The sequence below is a fragment of the Grammomys surdaster genome, unplaced genomic scaffold (genome assembly GCF_004785775.1).
Source record: "Grammomys surdaster isolate TR1022 unplaced genomic scaffold, NIH_TR_1.0 210, whole genome shotgun sequence".
Taxonomy (NCBI): Eukaryota; Metazoa; Chordata; class Mammalia; order Rodentia; family Muridae; genus Grammomys; species Grammomys surdaster.
This window is the reverse complement of record NW_021604655.1, coordinates 2,781,980-2,788,632: the sequence shown is the minus strand read 5'-3', so window position 1 is coordinate 2,788,632 and position 6,653 is coordinate 2,781,980. Positions and strand designations below refer to the sequence as shown.

General features: G+C 48.3%; 1 pseudogene; it reads right to left on the bottom strand.

The window, feature by feature from the left end:
* Positions 1-5,466: 5,466 nt before the first annotated feature.
* On the bottom strand, positions 5,467-5,904 carry LOC114624751 (annotated as a pseudogene).
* Positions 5,905-6,653: the final 749 nt, after the last annotated feature.

Here is a 6,653-nt window from a genome sequence, read left to right as displayed (position 1 = left end):
TCCACGCTCCAGAATCAGCCCACCAGGCACTCCGGACCCAGCTCCCGGGAGGGGCGGGGCGGGGCGGGGCGGGAAGTCGGGGAGCCCGGAGGAGGCGGCTGCGCGAGGGGCGCGCAGCTGGAACCGGCTTTTCTGTTTCCTGGAGCCAGACCCTCTTCTCCAGCGTTTCTCCCCTACCTCCTCTCACGCACCCCAGAAGTGATGCGCGCGGCCCTTGGGCTTCTTAGAACATTTTTGAGCTCCAAGGCTCCCAAGCTCTGAGTTCAAATTATTGGGTCAGTCCTAAAAGGAGAAACGAACAAAAAAATGTTTATTGAATGCCTACTAAATGCCAGACACCACGCCGGGTGGTTTATTTATTTAGCCAGGGTACTCTCATTTCATTTTCTTAACAATTGACTAGGCACCCTCTCTCTCCCCAAAATGGACGAGTATGCTGAGCTCAACATAGCTTAAATTCCGGAATTTGGAGATGCCAGTTCTGTGTTGGGAAGTATATAGGTTCTATAGCCCATGTTTTTGTGATCCAAGTTTTGGTGATAATTTGTTCCAATCACTGTCTGACCCAGAGGAAGCTACAAAACCTGTCAAATTCTCCAGACGGAATCCACCTATGAGGGGTCATGTAAGGACATATATGTAACACATTGGCTTCCAAATGGCTCAGTGGGCAAGCTATCTCTGCAGTTGTCCCAGGAGGAGGCCTGAAATCTGACCATAGGGTTCTGGTGGCTCTGTGTTCCCCACTATGCAGCTCTTTTTCTGAGCCCCCATAGTTTTTTGTTTTTGGTTTTGTTTTTTAAGCATGGTGATAGCCCTACTGTGAGTGTTGTGAATGGATGGATAAAAGTATTTTTCATGCCTTCCCCTCTACCCATGACAAGGTCTTGAGGTTCAGCATGGTACCCAGAGGTCAGGAAAAAAGCGTATTCTCATTAAAGTAAGGTAAATAGGGATGCGCAAAGGGAACTCCAGACATGCCGAAGCTGGGGCAGCTGAAGGATCCTGGGATCAAAACTCTGCAGTGATCCCTCCCTTCTCTCATGCAGGGACACCAGCCTGCACTGAATGGGAGCTCTAGTGTGTGTAGGACATCTGAAGCAGTTCCCTTTAGCTCCCAGCATGCAGAGAAAGGGCCATGTTCTGGTCTCCATCATTAATAGAGGGTTTGGGTCTCCCCTTCAAACTGGGCAGAGAGCTTCCTGGGGCTAAGGTCTGTCATGGGTCTGGTATTAGTGGCTGACTTGCTTTTGCTGACTCTGCCCACTAGAGTTATACTAGGAAGGCTCTTGGACCACTCATATGTACACAAACCCCTCCCTAAAGACATCATTTCTTGTGTTACTTGGTCACTTCTAGTCTCCCTGTCATAGGCACATAGGCCCCCTTACTTGGCTTTGGCTTCTCTCTGCTTGCCCCCTCCCCACCCTGGTTTTGGTCAATGCCTGGGCTGCTTACTGAATTACTAATTAAAAGGATAATCATAATAATGTTAATAATAAAATAATAGTGAGCCAGTGAAGCAAAAGCCGCACAGAAATTTCAAATACTAACATTGATAATTAAGTGCTGCTGTCTGGAGGGAAGGCTCCAAGAGAGGCCTTTACTTACTGATGTGTCATGGTCCATGGCCTGGGTGCCAGGAAACCTTAGGTGCTGCTCTTCCTTTGTCACTGACTGTGCAACTTCCGGCAGTTGCCTAATATTCCTAAGCCTTCTCTCCTTTAGAATTCTAAACCTTTCTGTAGCTTTGAACTAAGGAAAGTGAGCATTGTGTGATGTGTGATGGGGAATAGGGAATGAGGAACAGTTGGCTAAGGCAGCAATAAGAACTTCTAGGGAAATTACCTTTTATTGCCTGCAAGGAATAGGTGGGACTGAGTCTGTACCTCTGTAAATCTCCAGCGAAGTTTTCTATTTCCTCTCTATATCCCTCCTTTCTTTCTCATTCTTTTTTTTAAAGATTTATTTATTTATTATATATGAATACACTGTAGCTGTCTTCAGACACACCAGAAGAGGGCATCAGATCTCATTACAGATGGTTGTGAGCCACTGTGTGGTTGCTGGGATTTGAACTCAGGACCTCTGGGAGAACAGTCAGTGCTCTTAACCACTGAGCCATCTCTCCAGCCCTCCTTTCTTTCTCCAGCATGCAGTGTGAGGAGTTTATCACCTGAGAATGTAAAGTCTAAGCCCAAATCTAGGTCTTTGAAGGATCTGTACTGGAGGGTTTTGGAAAGTTGGCAAGTAACTCAACACATGGAGAGAAATGCTACCGTGAAGTGTATGAAAAGCCCTCTCTGTCTGGAAAACTCCTAGGAGGCTTCCTGGAGTTAGTGACATTCGAGTTGAGTTTTATTAAAGAATGAGACATCTTCAAGGCTGACTAGGAAGGCTGAAGTCAAGAGACAAGGTAAGAGTCAGACAGGAAAAAGATAGTCCACCAGAGAGATGATGAGAATTTGAACAAGGCTATGTCACTGGGACAAGGAACAAGGAATAGGTTAAGACATTACGAGATGAGAGGCTGACTGTGTGAAAGGGCACAGGAGTCAAGAAGTGACATTGGAGCCAGGTGATGGTGGCAGTGACGGTGGCAGTGGCTGTGGTGGCTGAGGCACACACCTTTAATCCCAGCACTCAGGGGGCAGAGGCAAGCAGATCTCTGAGTTTGAGGCCAGCCTGGTCTACAGAGCAAGTTCCAGGATGGTTGGGGCTGCACAGATTGCACAGAGACCCTGTCTTGAAAAACAAACAAAATAAAACAAAACAAAAAATTGTGATCCCTTTGGGCATTCATATGTATGTGTGTGTGTGTGTGTGTGTGTGTGTGTGTATCACACACACACACACATGCATACATACACATGCAAGATGTCACCACCACCACCTACCCGTCCTTCCAATTTGTCTTTATGGAAAGGTAAATGTCCTGGTGTCAGCCAGGAGAAGTGGGTGAGGCAGAATAGTTCCGGGAGTCCGAGGGAGGACAGAGTAGGAGTCCTCGCTGGGACGGGAGCAGTTCCATGGGAAGAGGCAGTGGAGTCCAGAGCGAACAGCTGGGGGAGATGCCCTGTGTCCTGTTCTCCCCGCATCCCTCTGACAGTCCCCAGGAGAAACTGCATGCTGCTGGGATATGATTTTGTTGAAGTCAGCTAATCTCTTCCCACCTGGGGACTTCCTTTCCTAAGTGTTTTCATGCAGAAACTCCACATTCTTTTCACAAGGGGCTGATTTCTTCCACCAGTTCCCTGGGGAATGTAAATCAGCACCAAATGTAAGGAGGCCTGCTTCACTCACTCTCCAGTAAACCACACAGTCAAGGAGAGACTCCTCATAAGGGGAAAAGCAAGGCCTATCCCTGCCCAGTGAGCCTAGCTCCTCCTACCTAAGTTCACGGTCAAGGCTATGTGTCCTACAGGCCCAGGGTGATGAGAAGGGCAGACTAAAAGAGGGCAGGAAAGACAAACCTTGGGGCTGTCCACTGGCCAAACTTTGTACCTATGGCATGGCTCCAGAAGGACAGGTCTCCTAGGAGGTACATTTGCAGGTACAAGGTACAAGTAGGTCGTTGGAACCAATCCTTGACTCTGGACCCAATAAAGAAGCCTGGCAGCCTTCATTGCTTCTGAGTCAGGTCCTGTGGCTCGAAGCACACACCCCAGTAATTGTGTCTGAAGCTTGTCTCTTAAACCTCTCATTTGGGGGCTTTGGAAGCATGATACCAGCTGCCCACTTCCTCTCTCCACAGGAGATGATAATGCTGAAGATGAAGCCATTTCTTTAGAAACACACTGGTTCGTTACAGGAAAGACAAGGGGGGTTCTCAGCCCCACTTCTGCCCAGCGTCCCACTGTCCAGCCAAGCTGTGCTCACTCTAGCCTGGGGAAGGGAGTGTGTGAGCTAGTGCAATTCTGCCAGGCAGAAGAGGATAACGGTGCAGAAACAGAGCCACCCCGCAGCCTGCACAGCTCAGCCCTCCAGTGCTCTCTGCCATCCACAGGCTGCCTCAGGCTATGGAAGCATTAGTTCATTGGCAGAGAAGCTGCACAGTTGGCACTGTCTCATGTTTGCAGAGCCGAGATGCCTGACTGTGCCTGTGTGAGGGCTTCGGGTGCTTGCTGGGTGGGGTGATCAGTTACCAGCTGATCAAAAGAGGCCCCGACAGGACGAAACCGTGAGGGAGAACACTTCTCAATGGTCTCGCACTCTGCATTGTGAGAAGCAGCGTCTGCTCGGCTGATCTCTCAGTGGATTCCTATCGACATGCATCACTGACAGTGCAGAGATGAGGCCAACAAGTTCTAGAAGTTACTCCCAACTTGGAAAAATAGTCAAGATCAATACCTAGCAAAAGGAGAAGAAATGAAATGGATGGGTAACTCCCTTCCTTCATCCTCGAAGCCAGAGCCTGACTGCAGAAAGGAGTCACCCCGCAGCCTGCCTCTTCACCTTGACCTTGAGCAATGCTGAGGGGGCCCAATCTCCTCTCCTAAAAGATCCTGACTGAAACCTTCTGAAGGGGGACACCCAGAGGAGCCAGGGCTGCTCCTGTGTGTGTTTGCATGTGCATGCATATATGTGGTCATGTGTGTACCTATGTGTAGCTTTCAACATGCCCTCCTGCCTCTTCCTCCTTGCGCCTGAGATTACAGGCATGTGACGTCAAGCCTGGCGTCAGTAGTTTTAGACAAGGCTCATAAACATCAAGTCAGTTTGCCAGCATCGTACCTTCAGTGAATGGCAGGCAAGGCTTGGAGCCAGCCTGTCTGATGCCCAAGCTGATTTCTTTCCTCATCCCTATCCCTGTCCTTCTCACCCTCATCACTGAGGGACCTGGGTACCTAATGATGGAGCAGAAGGAGAGACAAGAGGAAACAACCTTGAAGTGTAGAAGGGACCCGGGCTGGGCAATCTGGTAAACAGGATGGCACAAGGTCCCACATTTATACAGGATTAGGAGCCTATCCTCCTCTCGCTGGTGGTTTTTTTTTTTTTTTTTTTTTTTTTTTTGTCTCTGTAAGGTTTTAATGCTCAGTTTTCACAAACACAAGTTTCTACCCAATTTTACAACATACAACAAAATGTTCTAGTCTTTAAAATGTGCATTATTTAACTATTCCTCATATTCTTTCCCAATCTTTTAAAATCACCAGGAGTTTCTACCTAAGAAATACTCTACTGTATTTACATTTGAATTACATGTCTTAAGAACAAACGAAATCCATGATATTTTGGTTAACTCAGTGTATTTATAAAATGAAAAGCTCTATCAAAATACTTTTCACTGGAAAAATAAATAGAACAGACAATGGATCTACCAAAGTTCACATTCACTTTGGCAGATGTCAGTGTGGGACAGTTCATGACAAGCACAATTTGCCCTTATTCCCCCAGAGCTGATCAGCGTCCAAGCTAACTGTTAAATTATTTTACTGAGATTTCACCACGTTGGTATCTGGCTCATTCCACATCATCTTCAGCCAAGCTCTGAGCACTTACAATTCTCTTATCAATGGTTGGAAGCTTGGTCAAAAGCATCTGGAACACTGGTGGTGGAAGAGTCTGCTGTAACACTTGCAGCAACTGCTGAGGCTGTCCACACACAGCAATGGCATTTGTCAGGTGGTCCACACCTTTCTCGTAGTCACCTTGTGCTAGTAATTCCTTACCAAGCTGTATCTCTTCAGGGAAGAATTTCTGAACAGCCTCGGCATCTTTTAAATCAGGTAACTTGGAAAGCCTGGCTCTTTCCTTAGCAAGCTTCTGTTTCTTTCTTCGTTCTCGAAGCCTGTTCTTGAAGTTGGGGTCACTCCGCCTTTTGCGGTCGAAGTAGATGCAGTACCCGATGAAGAGGGCACCGCACACGCCCGCGGAGATGGCGCTATTCTGGCCCACCATCTTCGCTCAACTGCGGCATGTGGCGGGCCACGGGCAGCCCGCCTGGCAGCGGTTAGCTCCGACCGATCGGAGCACGCTGGCCGCCCGCAGCCGCCTGTCTCCTGTCCAGACGGAAAAAAAGGTCTGGTGTTGTTTTTTGAAACAGAGTTTCTTTGTATAGCACTGATTGTCCTGGAACTCACTTTGTAGACCAGACTGGCCCCAGACTCACAGAGCGAGATCTGCCTCCCAAGTCTCCCAAGTGCTGGGATTAAAGGCATGTACCACCACCACCCAGCTCTTTTTCTTAAGATGAGGTCTTACTATGTGGTCCTGGCTAACCTTGCCTCAAATTTGTAATCCTCCTGCCTTTGCCTCTGAGAGCTAAGTGTGCCATCATGGCCATTAAGACTGAGGAGTGTGTGTGTGTGTGTGTGTGTGTGTGTAAATGCATGTTTATGTTGCACACATGTGCATGTCCATTTACATGTGGAAGCCAGAGACTAACCTTGAATGTTGTTCCTCAGGGACCACCCAACTTATCTTTATGTTTTGAGATAGGGTCTCCACTGGCCTGAGGATCAGTGACTAGGCTAGACTGGCTGGCCAGCAATCTTCCTGTCTTGGCCTCCTCAAATTTGAAATTACAAACTCTTGCCACAACCAGGCAGTGGTGGCTCACACCTTTAATCTCAGCACTGGAGAGGCAGAGGCAGAGGCAGAGGCAGAGGGCAGAGGGCAGAGGGCAGAGGGCAGAGGGCAGAGGGCAG